Genomic DNA, 15,015 nt, shown 5'->3' with positions numbered 1-15,015 from the left:
GAACCATGGAGCTCACAATTTCCTCTGTCCTTTCAACTTGAAGGAATGCCATTCTGGGCCTGAGTGGCAAGGCAGGGAGCCGGCCCAGAACTGTCCGCCAGTTAACTTGGGGGAGAGCGGGGAGGGATGAGCCCCAGGCATCTTCGTACAACGAGTTTCTAGGTGAAAGGAAGAAGAATCGTGGGCTCAGAGTGGGGAAGAGAAATGCCCTGCTCTCCAGAGAGAGACCACTGAGAGGAGCACAGAGACCAAAGCCTGTCTCCCATGGAGGCTGCCAGGATGCCTGCCCACATCCCCAAAGGACACTTTAACCGTGTATGCTTGAGAAATTTGACCTGTTATCCAAAGGAAGTTGTGTATGTTATCATTGAACTTCCTGATGAGATGAAAACGCTCTAACATTTATCTTGTAACTTAAATATTTAAGGTACATCTAAATTCCTGTAATAATACAGTTGTGGCTTTGTTGTTGTTGTTGTTGTTATTGTTGTTATTGTTGTTGTTGTTGTTGTTGTTGTTTTGAGACATGGTTTCTCTCCTTTAGCATTAGCTGTCCTGGAACTCACTGTGAAGACCAGGCTGGCCTCAAACTCACAGAGATCTGCCTGCCTCTGCCTCCTGAGTGCTGGGATTAAAGACCTGTGCCACCACTGCTTGCCCTTCTTCTTTTAAAATAGTAAATATGGGGGGTAGGTAAAGAAATGACTTCGTGGTTAAGACTTTCTGCTCTTACAGAGGACCCCAGTTCAGTTCCCATTAGTCTACATAAGGTGTCACAACTCCTATAACTCCAGTCCCAGGGGGTTTAACATCCTCTTCTTGCATCCTCAGGCACCTGCAGGCGTGTGGTTCACATAAACTCACAGAAGCACACACACAAATAGACATAAAGAAAAAAGTAAACCTTTTGGAAAATAAAAATAACAGGTTTGGGGTTGGGGATTTAGCTCAGTGGTAGAGTGCTTGCCTAGCAAGTGCAAGGCCCTGGGTTCGGTCCCCAGCTCCGGAAAAAAAAGAAAAAAAAAATAACAGTTTTGGGGCTGGCAAGATAAAGCAAACAGGCAAAGCTGCTTGCTGCTAAGCTGGTAACCTTAGTTTGATCTCCAGGACCCACGTGGAGGAAAGAGAGAAACAACTCCCAGAAGTTGTCCTGACATGTCACAGCCATTCCCCATACACAAGATACATGAATAAATTAAAATGTAATAAATAGCCTGTATTAGCTGCATTACTCTAGCTGTGATAAAACACCATGACTAAGGCAACTTATATAAGAGAGGGTGTGAATGTGCTTAGGATTCCAGAGGGTTAGAGTCCATAATGGTGGACCAAAGGCAAGGTGGCGGGAGCAACTGAGGTCTTATATCTCTTCTGAATTGCAAGCAAGGAGCAGAGAGAACTCTGGACATCACTTGGCTCGTAACGCCTCAAAGCTCACCTCCAGTGACACACCTCCTCCAACAAGGCCACACCTCCCAATCCTTCTTAAATAATTCCACCAACCGGAGACCAAGCATGGAAACCTATGAATCTGTGGAGACCCTTCTCATTCAAAGCACTACATAACCTTAGAATCAATAAAATAAGCAGGGTGGTGGTGGCACAGGCCTTTAATCTCAACACTTGAAGTAGATGGATCTCTGTGAGTTTGAAAACAGCCTCGTCTACAGAGTGAGTTCCAGGACAACCAGGGCTACTCAGAAAACCCCTTGTCTTGAAAAACAACAACAAAAAAAAAAAACCAAAAAAAAATTATAGATATATGATAGATAGATAGATAGATAGATAGATAGATAGATAGTCAAACAGACAGACAGACAGACAGATAGATGCAGATACGGACATAAATATAACATGTTGTGATGGCACATGCCTGTAGTTCCATTACAGGTAAAATATCATTTGAGTTTGAAACCAGAGGCTGGAGAGATGGCTCAGTGGTTAAGAGCACCAATTGCTTTTCCAGAGGTCCTGAGTTCAATTCCCAGCAACCACATGGTGGCTCACAACCATCTGTAATGGGATCTGATGCCCTCTTCTGGTGTGTCTGAAGACAGCTACAGTATATTCATATAAATAAAATAAATATATACATTTAAAAAAGAGTTTGAAACCAGTGTGGGCAACACAGTGAGATTCTGTTTTAAAAATAAAAGCATATCACAAAATTAGCCCTTTTAAGCTGTGCAGTTCTATGTGTGTTTATGTATGTGAGTGTGCAGGTCTTAGGAGAGAGAGGGAGAGAGAGAGAGAGGGAGAGAGAGAGAGAGAGAGAGAGAGAGAGAGAGAGAGAGAGAGATCAGAAGATGGTTAGAAAGCAAGAAGATGCTAGCAGTGGTGACACGCATCTTTACCCCAACACTTGGGAAGTAGAGGCAGGCAGATTTCTGAGTTTGAAGCCAGCTTGCTCTACCGATCCAGTTCCAACATGGCAAGGGTTACACAGATAAATCCTGTCTTGAAAAACAAATGAACTAACAGAACAAAAAAAAAAACAAAAACCCTAAAAACACAAAATTAAAGAAAGAAACTTTAAAGGAAAGAAAATAGAAAAGATAAAGGAAGTCCAGCATGGTGGCCCATGTCTTTAATCCCAGCCCTTGGGAGGCAGAGACAGGCAGATACTCTCAGTTATAGGGCATCCTGTTCTACAGAGTGAGTTCCAGGATAGCCAGGGCTACACAGAGAAACCCTGTCTCAAAATATCTTTAAAAATAAATTAAATAAATTAAACAAAATTTAAGGGAATGGAATACATGTGACTCAAAAGAAGCAGGGGAGGGGCAACTGAGGGGAGCTGAGCGGGCACAGGCAAGGACAATGGAGGGGTGAAGGAGAACAGAATACACTGGATGACACACACGTGAAGATGCCACAACGAAGCCAATACTTGGTTGCTAAAGAAGAAAAATGGCAGAATCGTTTTAAAGATGGCTTAGCTGTTGAGAGCACTCATTACCCTTCAGGTGACCCAGGTTTGGTTCACGACATCTACATGATGGATCACAACCTGTAACTCCAGTTCCAGAGGATCAGACATCCTCTTCTGACCTCCTCAGGTACCGGTCATACACGTGGCTCACAGATGTGCATGCAGCCCAAACACATAAATAAATAATTTAGAACGAGTGACTGATATGAATCTGTTTCAGTTTCTTGGGGTGCTTTCCTTCTACACCATAGCAGAGAGTCAATGTTGAATTAGAAGACAGCACAATCAACTGTGGTTATGTAGGGACAAGTCACTGGAGGAGAGGACCAGACATGACGCCTCTCATCTAATGGTCACCACCAAAGGGTCAAAAACAAGAGCCTCGGGTACCTGAGCTCCAAGCACATGGAGAAACAAGTGTTCTAAGCATCCGGAACCCTGCCTTACCGTCAGAGTCGACAGCAAAGCCTTCCCGCAGGGCGTGCCTCCTGACCAAGGGGTTCAGAGTGACACTGAGAAAGGACAGAATGAGGTGCACATCCAGAGGAAAGCAGAAGTGCTTTGGTTTTCCAGAGACTTGAAAGTACATGGTTTTGCTGGAATATCTAGGATGGATGGTGGCCAGCAGTGTGGAAGAGGCTAGAAAGACTGAAGCTAGAGTGAATTGGATGTGGTGAGCCCTGTTAGGGAGTCCGGGCCTTGGGCTTCATCGTAAGGCATCCATGGAGGATCTTGTTAGGAAGTTTGAGCTGGCTACCAAGATCCACCCAGATGGCTAAGGCATCTGGTTTAGTTATGAACTTGTATGTGCCAAAGGGAGGGGAAGGAGCATCACAGATCGCCTGTCAGCAATCACCATGGTGATATTAGAAGACAGGAGTTGATCCAAACAAGATTTCTAAACCAGTCTACTTCCCCTCCATCCCAATCCTTTCTTTCCTACTACCTCTGGTGGGTGGTGGACTACAAGGAAGGTTAACGCATTTAAGAACCATCGTTAAGGTTGGGGATTTAGCTCAGTGGTAGAGCACTTGCCTAGGAAGCACAAGGCCCTGGGTTTGGTCCCCAGCTCCGGAAAAAAAAAAAAAAAAAAAAAGAACCATCCTTAAAAATAAGGCTTGAAAAAATTAGCTCAGAAAAGGTTCAAGGTTTCAGGTATACAGGTCAACTGTTTTGTTTTGGTTGTTTGCCTTTGAAACAGTGTTCTCTGTGTAGCCCTGGCTGTCCTGGAACTCCCTCTGTACACCAGGCTGGCCTCCCACTCAGAGATCCACCGGCCTCTGCCTCCTGAGTGTTGGGATTAAAGCCATGGACCATGCCTGGCTCGTATTTCCAGTTAAACGCAAGATCACATTTTATTCTGCAGTCTGCTCTCATCAAGTCAAGTCTGCACTTTTCCATTTCAGCATGCCCTTATTTCGCCTCTTACATTCAAACTATCCAAATTCTCCAGTTAGCCCCCAAACCTCTCCCTAAACATTTTGTCCAGGTCGATTACTATATATGGAAATTATGATCCTCTGACTCTTTTAACCTAGCAGAAATCATCAAAAGGGATGTAGTATTGTAGCTCAGCCTACATAGCTTGCCTAGCATGAAGATGGGTCTGGGTTTGATTCCCAGCCCTGCAATCAAAACAAAACCGAGGCCAGATACAATCAATGGGCTATCCCTTCAACCCCAGCAGTCAGAAGGCAGAGATAGGAGATCTCTGAATTCCAACTAAGTCTGGAGTTTCTGTTCCAAAATCAAAACTAAGCCGGAAAGTAACAATTTTGCTTTTTCATTATATTAAATTTCTATACCATTCCCTTTTACTTCCCATAGTCAAGCAATAAGATCTAAAGGCAGATGGCTCCAAAGAAACTATTTCTGGTGAGATTAAATAGCACCATTGTTCTCAATAAACACATAGGTATTCATGTGTGACTGAGAATAATTACTGTCGACCTTGTATGGCATCAATGTTGATGACACGTTATCTCATTGATGTTCTTTTTCTATTTCTAGATAAGCAGTACCCATTGTTTCTACCGGCCAATAGTCTTTATTTAGAAGGTGTTGTGTAACTTTTCCTCCGATATGTGAACGAACGTCTGCTTTGATAGGGCACCAGCCAAGAGGCTCATTGTACCTAAGCTCAGCGTGGTGATCTTGTAGGGATTACTTGCCAAGTGCGAGTGACCCAAAGGCAGCTGAGACAGGAAAGAGCCCGCCCTACTTCCGTCTTCAGGAAAGCATCATTGGAACTCCTTGGGGAAGGGAGGGACTTCTGAATCTTCTATCTTTCTAAGCTTCCTGAACCTTGTAAATTCAGTTAGCGTCTTTTCAAGGGTATTTTAAATAAAAGTGTGTGTGCGTGCACGCAGCAGTCGGTTCTCTCCTGTCGTGATGGGGATCCCAGGGATGGAACGCAAGAAATTGGTTAGCTGGGGTCGGGAAGTTAGGTTCCCTCCCATTGAGCCTTCTTGCCACCCCTTGTTAATCTGCTGAGGTGATGAGGACTGTCCGGATTTTGGTCCCGAGCTGCGTTGGTGCCCGCGCAGAGCACAGGTCCAGCTCCTGGCAGCGTCGGAGCTCTGGATGACAGACCCCCAAGCAGGTAGCGGACCAGCCGCCTTGCTCGGTTTTACATAAGGGAACGGGAGACTCTGGCCACTAGAGGGCCTTTTAAACACTTGTATTGAACAGCAGAAGATTGGTCGCATGGAGGCAGAAACAAAATACAATCCATTTCGTGAGCAATTTTACAAAAAAAGAAGGAAAGAAAAGAAACGGAAATGCAGAGAAAAGAGAACTTGGAAAAGACAGTTTAATATCTATTACAGTACTCGAAACGAATTAAAATAATGTCATTCCTTTGAAAGGACCTAGAAAAGGAGGCAGTCCAGCTGCCCGGCTAGCTCAGTCGGTAGAGCATGGGACTCTTAATCCCAGGGTCGTGGGTTCGAGCCCCACGTTGGGCGATTCCTTTTGGGTTTTCCGGTTCTCCACCATAGTTGTTATCAGACCGAGTTACTTTATTGTCAAACAATCCAATACCAAAAGAACCACAAAGATGAAGCTCCTACCTTGCTAATGGTTTGTCCCAATTGTTGAAGGCGCTTTTGCCCACGTAAGGACAGAAATGACTCCTACAAGTTACCTTATATCCACACCACCAACCCACGTACAACCAGCACTGACCCAAGACTTTTTGTTATTTCAATGTTCTATTTTTAGGGGCAGCCTAAAGTGAAAAAGTTGGGAAATATCGTGATATGAAAATTAACGAACACTGCGGAAGTGATCTTTAGTTTTTTAACTTACTGCTAAGTGTAGTATTTAAGGTTAGTTTGGAGAGCAGCGCTAACCTCTTTAAACCATAAGATGGCGTGGGCTATGCGCTATCGGGAACCCATCGTTAGCACTTTTTTTTTTTTTTTAAACCTCCCTTCCCTACTCCTTTTACTAAAGTTGGTGATTGAAATTGTTGAGGGGGGTGTTTTTTGTCCTTTTATAGTTCTCTTTCTTCATAAGTTTTCCCCAAAACAATTCACACAGAGTAAAATTTTGTATTGACAATTCCAAGACCTTAAATATTTTCAACTATCCTTCAGCAATTCTTTTTTGTCTTGTTTTTACTTTTTGGAGACATGGTTTCTCTGTGTAATTCTAGCTGTCCTGGATCCTGGAACTCACTTCATAGACCAGGCTGGCTTGGAATTCACAAAGATCTGCCTGCCTCTGCTGTGCTGGGATTAAAGCCTTGGGCCACCACCGCAATAGGGTCCCTCAGTAAAGAATTCTTAATTGTCCTCCACAATTAACATATGTTATGATCATCAATTCAAAGTACAATTTCAGACTTTGGAAGACAAAACATGGGCAATTCCTGCAATTGTCAAGCTGGGTGTTACAAAAGAGCGTGGAACAAAACAAGAAAGGAAGAGGGAGAGGGGAAGGGAAGAACCTAGGGGAAGGAGAAAGGAAAGAGAGTAGGAGGGAGGGGTCCGGAGGGAGGATCCTTAGGTACACAAAGGCATGGTCTCTAGGGGTTATGCCGAAGGACAGAATTTTTCTAGGAGAGCAAAGAAGGAACTGTAAACTGATAAAAGATCAGTGAGAATACCACACATCTATTAACACAGATCAGCGTAATGCGGAGGAGTGTGTGTTCACCCTGTCCACCTCCATTCCTACATCAAAGAGGACTAATCCCCACTACCTCAGGAAGTAGTTTTATTTAGAAATAATGTCGTGGATGGATGTAATTTGTCTGGATGAAGTCAAGGCAGGTTCCTAATCAGAACGACTACTGGCATCATCACAAAGGAGAAATCCGGACCAAGGCATCCATTTGGACCAATGGAAGGATATTCAGCCAGAGAATGAAGCATTGTTTCTGAGTGAAGGAACACCAGATACTGTCAGCAAACAGAGGTCTCTCTCCACCCACCCAGAATGAACGGTCAAACTCGGCCTAATCCAACTGTGGTTCACAGTGTAGGACCCGGCTTTCACTGTCCCGCAACCTGGGGCACTAAAATGAACGGGAAGTGCGGAGCAGCCAGAGCCTGGGCCCCCAACAGAAAAAGCCAGTCTGAGCGGTTCAGCAGGTCCCTGGTCAGGTTACAGAGAGGCCACACCTTTGAGGCCCACAGCCTAGAATTGAATCAGCACCTGCTCAGACTGGGCTTTTGAAAAGCAACACTTGTAGAAGTTTAATCTCCTCTTACCCTTGGCTGAGGATTTTTGGACTAGTGTGGTTTACTGCGTGTTTGTCTTTCCTTGGATCTTATGTTTGCAGATTTTATGCTTGGTTATCTATATGTCAAACATTTTGAGACGATTTCTTAGTTCTGTGTGATTCAGTTTCAACTACTAAATGGCAACGGGGAAAATCAGACATCTTTAAAAAAAAATTTTTTTTTAAGAGATGGTCTCACTATACTGCCTGAACTGGCCCACCTCAGCTTCCTGAGTTCTCCCAGAGACATCCTAGTCAAATTAAATGCCTGGCCTTTATTTAGATGCTGATACTTACGAGGAAATGGAGAAATCTGAACATCCATTAGACACCTGAAAGGCATGAAGGGAATGTTCTGTATGTGTGGAAGGAGCTTTTACAATTATGTTTAATCCTATAGAGTAGGGCTTGAGAGATGGCTCAGCAGTTAAGACCACTGACTGCTCTTCCAGAGGTCCTGAGTTCAATTCCCAGCAACCACATGGTGGCTCACAACCACCAATAATGAGGTCTGATGCCCTCTTCTGGTGTGCCTGAAGCAAACAACATACATTAAATAAGTAAATATTTAAATAAATAAAACTGTTTAAAATGCAATAGCAATTTGTGTATATATCCTTGTGGAGGACCTAAGAAATATGATTGGGTACACTTTAGTAACAGTGGACGCTGTAGTGGAGACACTATGGTTCTTCATGGAGCCCAATCTGCTTCTGCATCTATTTGGGGAGGACAGGGTGATGCTGGGGATTAAAACCAGGGCTTAGAACACACTACCCACCCCTACCTTAAGACAGGGTCTCATTGTGGAGCTCTGGCTGGCCTGGAAATCGCAAGAGTATATCGGTGTACAATTGCTTTTCTGTTGCTGTGGCAAAACACCATGACCAAGGCAGCTTACAAGAAAGTGTTTAATTGGCCATGGTTTCAGAGGGATTGAGTCCATGATGGCGGCACAAAGGCACCTAGACAGGAGCCGCTGAGACCTCACGCCTTGATCTGGAAATAAGATGTAGATGTGAAATAAGACGTAGGTGTGAGTCTTTTGAAACCTCAAAACCTGCCCCCCAAATAGTGTACCTCCTCTAACAAAGCCACACCACCCAAACAGTTCCACCAAGTCAGGGCCAAGTATTCAAACATATGAAGCCATGAGAGGCATTCTCCATCAATCCACCACAACCAGGACCAGACTGACCAACAATGCTTTGTGCATATCTGTTTAAAATTTTTAATTTTCTGTATCAGTTACGTTGTGTGCTTGTATGAAAAGAGGAGGGGGGAGAGAGAGAGAGAGAGGGGAGAGAGAGAGGGAGAGAGAGAGAGAGAGAGAGAGAGAGAGAGAATATGCCACAGAGGCATGTATTTGGACAACTTTTGGGAACTGGCCCTCTCCATCCACCATGTAGGTCCCAGGGATCAAGCTCGGGTTGTCAGGCTTGGCGGTGAATGCTCTTTTGCCCACTTAGCTATGTCTCTGGTCCAGGTACACTGTGTGCCACTTTTCCCTCTACGTAAACCACGTATCAGAATCCTGAAGATAAACCTGAAACGGATGTCACCGAACCTCTTCATTGGTTCCTTTCCCAGTGTGGCTACAGTGAAGAAATGGCTTTTCTCTGCTTTTTGTTACTATGTGTTTGTTAAGTAGACCTATCAGGGACAAGCTGAAACTGGCTTGTTCCGGCCACCAGGGCCCAAGCTCTGACACTAACAACTCCAGTATCATTACTGATTATTTGGAAACAAAAAGAGCTTTACTTCTTTAGTGCACAAGACAATGAGGCACTGTGGCATTCTCAAGAAACACAATAAGAAGAATGTGTGTTTATGTCAAAATGGAGCACTGGGCATGGTGGCACGTGGCTATACTCCCATTACTCAGCAAATGGCAGCAAGAGAACAATCCTTGCTGATGTCATGAGTTTGTTACCAGTCTGGGAAACATGAGACCCTGTTAAAGAAATAAGGGCTAGGGAGACAGCTCAATGCAGCTTGTGTAAGGGGCTGAAAATCAATGAAGAAAGACCTCAGACTTAGTATATAAAAACAGAATGTTTATTTTGTAGGAACATCTAGTTTGTGGGTGTCAACTATTTTCTCAAATGGTGACCCTAGGTAAAGACACATAGGCCTTTTTATAGGGAACTAGGGGAACTCTTTAGAAGGATTAGATAATCTAAAATTTCATTGGTGGGTGTGAGGGGTTTCACAGGTGGTCAGTGGTCTGCATTCCTATGTCATGAACGTTTAACCATATAATGAAATAGGGCTGCCCAGAGCAGATGGCCCATTCTGGTATTTTTTTTCTATTTTTGTGGTTATCCCCAGGCTGTTCTTTGGGAGGGGATTTTATGATCCTGTTCTGGGTTTTATGGTCTGTTCCTAGAGCTGATGTCTTATGACCTAGTTTCTGGGACTTATAGTCTATTCTTGAAGCTTGTGCCTTATAGTCTTTTTTGAAATCAGGCCTGGTCCTTAAAAATGGGGTCCTTAAATGGAGACAGATGGGCTTTATATTGTCCTTTCACTTGATGACCTCAGTTCAAGTCCACAGAACCCATATAAAGAAGGAAGTAAGATCAAGTGGCTGAAATCCCAACACTCCTATAGTAAGAGTTCATCCTTTGGCCTCCAGACTTTGTAAGTGGCCTTACTTACATATACAACACAACAACATGACACAAATAAACATTTACAAAGATGGATAAATACATAGATTAAAAAAAATTCACATCAAAGCAGAATGTGGTGTTAGAACAGGGTGTGTGTACCATATTTACACCATAGGTCCTGGTGGCAGTTAGTTAAGCTAAACTCAGTTTTTTTTTTTTTTTTGCTTGTGAGCCACCACATGGTTGCAGAGACTTGAACTCAGGACCTCTGGAAGAGCAGTCAGTCCTCTTAACCACTGAGCCATCTCTCTAGCCCTCATTTCTTAGAGTGTTTTCAGGTATAAAAAATAAAAAGTATAAGAGCATAAACGAAAATAATTTTATAAAAATAAAGCTATGAGGGCTGGAGAGATGACTCACTGTTTAAGAGCATTGAGTGCTCTTCCAGAGGTCCTGAGCTCAATTCCCAGCAACCACATAGTGGCTCACAACCATCGGTAATGAAATCTGATGCTTTCTTCTGGTGTGTCTGAAGATAGTGAAAGTGTGCTCATATACACAAAATAAATAAATCTTTTTTAAAAGTCACAAGATATTAAAAAATAAAACTATCAAATACTTAAAAATATAGTATGTGCATGCTTTGTCATTGATCTATTAAATAACAAGATCTAGGTCAGGTCTAATAAGTAAGAATTTTCGGGGTTGGGGATTTAGCACAGTGGTAGAGGGCTTGCCTAGCAAGCACAAGGCCCTGGGTTCGGGTCCCCAGCTCCAAAAAAAAAAAAAAAAAAAATAAGTAAGAATTTTCAATATCCACTCTATTGTAACTATGTGAATGTGTGTGTGCCTGTGTGTGCCCACACATGTGAATGCAGATGCCCTCAGAAGCTAGCGGCATCAGATCCTCCTGGAGCTGTGGTTACAGGTGGTTAAGAGCTGTCTAACAACAGCTGGGAACAGAACCTGGAGCCTTTGTAACTACTTAACTACTGAGTTCTTAACTTCTGAGTCATCTCTCTAGCCTCAAGCACAGTAATTTCAAAGTAGTGATGAATGTGAATTATATTTCTGAGATATATATATATATATATATGAACTATATATGTAAGAACTATTACGTGATAAGAAAGCAGATTTGCTTTTCTTTTTCTTGCCCCTTTCTTCTTCTTCCTCCTCCTCCTCCTCCTCCTCTTCCTCTTCTTCTTCTTCTTCAGATTTATTTTACATGAGTACACTGTCGCTGTCTCAGACACCAGAGAGGGCATCAGATCTCATGACAGATGGTTGTGAGCCACCATGTGGTTGCTGGGAATTGAACTCAGGACCTCTGGAAAAGCAGTCAGTGCTCTTAACTGCTGAGCCATCTCTCCAGTCCCCCCTCCCCCCTCCTCTTCCCTCTCCCCTCCTCCTCTCCTCTTCCCCCTCCCCTCCCCCTCTCCTCTTTCCCCTCCTCCTCCTCCTCCTCTTCCCTCCTCCTCCTCCTCTTCTTCCTCTTACTCTTCTTCCTCTCTCTCTTCCCTTGGTGATTTCCCTGGTTCCGTCCTTGGAGGTCAATAAACCTGCATCTAATATAATCTTTTTTTAAAAAGCCCCAAACCAAAACCAAAACAAAAGAAAACAGCTTCATTTCAAAGTCCTAGGTGTTGCCAGTTAGCATGGCTTGCCTGCTATCTTCATTTATTTTCATGTTTTAAAGTAATAGCATTTAGTTTATTAGTAGTTTATTACATTTACTTGTTCTATAGTTGTGGATGGACACTTGTGCCAGTGTGTGTGCACGTGTGTGTGTGTGTGTGTGTGTGTGTGTGTGTGTGTGTATGTGTGAACTCTTTCCTTCTACCATGTGGTACCTGAGACTAGAACTCAGGTCCTCAGCCTTGCAGGCAAGACTTTACCCTCTGGACCATCTCACTGGTCCTATCTCTGTTTGTTTATAATTTTGTGTCTGAGTGTTTTGCCCTCATGTGTGTTTGTGTACCAAGTGTGTTCCTGGTACCATGGAGACCAGAAGAAGACATTAGATCCTCTGATACTGAAGTTAAAGGCAGTTGTGAGCTGCCTTGTGGGTTCTGGGGATTGAACCCAGGTCCTCTACAAGAGCAAGTAGCTCTTTTAACTGCTGGGTCATCTCTCCAGCCCTATTATCTTCATTATAAAGAAAGGAAACACTACATGTTAGCTTGAGCATGGGGAAAACGATTGTGCTCATGGGTTTCTAGATTAAGCACTTCTGATCTAATTTTAAAATGGTAGAAAACATTTTTTTTTTTTTCGGAGTTGGGGACCGAACCCAGGGCCTTGCGCTTGCTAGGCAAGCGCTCTACCACTGAGCTAAATCCCCAACCCAAAATGGTAGAAAACAATTGCACTCATGAGCTTCTAGATTAAACTCTTCTGATCTAATTTTAAAATGGTACAACAAATAAAGACTGTTGTCTTGCAGTCCTGGAGACTTGCGTTCCAGTGCAGGATTCACAGAAGGTGAGAGAAGAGAACTAACTCCACATAGCTGCCCTCTGACTCACACATGGGCTAGGGCACTTGTGCCAGGACACACATCATGGGCACATAATATTTTTAAAAAGAGGGAGGGGAATGCACAGCTGGAACTGGAGTTACCGTGAGCTGCCATGTGAGTGACCGGAATTGAACCCAGGACCTCAACCAGTGCTCTTGATTGATTAGCCATCTCTTCAGTCCTCATAATAAAATCTTTTTAAATGACCATTAACATATTTTTGCTGAGCTGACTGGTTCAGTGGATAAAGAAACCAGCTGCTAAGTTAGTGACCTGAGTTCTATCCCCAGAGCACAGACAGGAGGAGAGAACCGACTTTTGCAAGTTGTCTTTTGACCTCCAACAGGGACACCACACATAGGAAATAAATTTAAAAATTACTATTAAGGTGTAATGTAGGTATGATAAAATTCATTACTCATATATGTACATTTGGACATGCTAAAAATACACATAATCATAAAATATTAAAAAACAAAAACAAGCTTCCTTAGTGCCTTTCTTTCTTTTTAGGGTTCACAAGACCTTATTGGTTCAACAATGAACAGCAAAGGAAACGTTAACTATCACTCTGGGGCGTCATGTAGATGTGAAAGCCACTCTTGGAAAAGCTCCTCTTTCATAATTCTCTCCCTCTACCCACCCTGAACATCCAGTTAAATGCTGTTCTGATTTCGAATCAATGTTGAAAATGTTCGCTTTTATACCTTGCTTCTTCTGCACATCCTTCTGTTGATTTAAAATCAGAGTGGAAATAACATGTGTGGTAAGGATGTGAAAAAACAGGCATTCTCAATTTGCTGGTTGAAATGTAACCAGAGGAAGCTTTTCACAAAGTAGTTTAAAATATACCAGAAGCCAGGTTTGGTGGTACATACCTCTAATCCCAGCACTTGGGAGGCAGAGGCAGGTAAATGTTTTGAGTTTTGGCTAGCCTGGTCTACACAGCTAGTTCCAGGACAGCTAGGGCTACACAGAGAAACTCGGTCTTGGAAAAAATAATGAAAAATTAGTCTCAGGGGGTAGAGTCTGTGAGTTCATGGTCAGCCCAGTCTACATGGCCAGGTCCAGGCAAGCCAGGGAGATATAGATATAGATGATATAGATATAGATATAGATATAGATATAGATATAGATATAGATGATAGAGATAGAGATATAGATAGAGATAGAGATAGAGATAGAGATAGAGATAGATAGAGGTAGATGTAGATGTAGATGTAGATGTAGATATAGATATATAGATATAGTAAGACTCTGTCTAAAAGAGAAAAGGCTTGGGCAGAAAGGTTTGCCTAGGATAGTTAGGTAGCTGTAAACTGTGGAAGGACTTCAAGTATCAGGACAACTATTTTCAGACTTATCTCCTAGTTAACAGCTCTAAGCCTTTGCGTGCACTTTATGTAATTCTGTGGGTATAGGGGTACGCTATTTTTACAGCAGAGTACACTAAGGAGTTTTTGAACATAGAAACGGTGTGAAAAAAAGTTTTTTGTTTTTATTTGTTTTGCTTTTTCAGATTGAGTATGCATCTAATACTACCTCAAAGAAATAAGATTGCAGAGAGGTTAAATACGGAACCTTGACTTTGGCAGCGATCCGGGTTTGCCTCCTTCAGTGAGACCGAGTACTTCAGAAATCAGAAGCTGCAATCTACAAATGGTCCTGAGAACCGACCCCCCTACCCATCCCAACTCCCCCAATGAGGGCTTGGCTTTCCAAACGCTGAAGCTTCTTCTTGAGCAGACCACCTTCCCACTCGCCTCTAGCTTCCTTTCTGGCTTTCAAAGCTCTCCTAGGCCAAGTCCTGGTGATGCCTTGGAACTCAGGCTGCAGAAACAGTCCTGTCCTCAGGCCACTTCAACACCCCACCACATCTCTGGGGCCTCATTTCGTAACTAAGCATCTGCCCCCTGAGCCTTTTCTATCCGTTCACCGCTAGCTAGTGATTACTTATTTCCTCCTCCTTGTCACCAACAGAAAATCAAATCTGGGTTGTAACAAGCCTCTGGGGTCTGGATACTCAGGGGACTGGGGTTGGGGGATTGCCGGCGCGGGGCGGGGGGGGGGGGTTATCGTCCGCTCCCCTCCCCCATTGCTCGCGTCAGTGGAGGCTGAACTACCAATCCCGGCGTGCCTCGGGGGCGGCACGGGCGCAGGCTTGTGTGCGCGGTGGGTAGCCGTTGGCTGAGGAGGCGGCTGCGCCGGTCGCTGTGCT

At 43.6% G+C, this 15,015-nt stretch overlaps 1 non-coding gene across 1 annotated transcript; it reads left to right on the top strand.

Moving 5' to 3' along the window:
• The first annotated feature begins 5,825 nt into the window (after positions 1–5,825).
• Trnak-cuu lies at positions 5,826–5,898 on the top strand. The gene has a single exon. It is a non-coding gene; the product is annotated as a tRNA-Lys (tRNA).
• Positions 5,899–15,015: the final 9,117 nt, after the last annotated feature.

Source organism: Rattus rattus, chromosome 12, assembly GCF_011064425.1.
Source record: "Rattus rattus isolate New Zealand chromosome 12, Rrattus_CSIRO_v1, whole genome shotgun sequence".
Classification (NCBI taxonomy): Eukaryota; Metazoa; Chordata; class Mammalia; order Rodentia; family Muridae; genus Rattus; species Rattus rattus.
The sequence above is the reverse complement of the archived record's forward strand: the minus strand, read 5'-3'. Positions and strand labels throughout refer to the sequence as shown.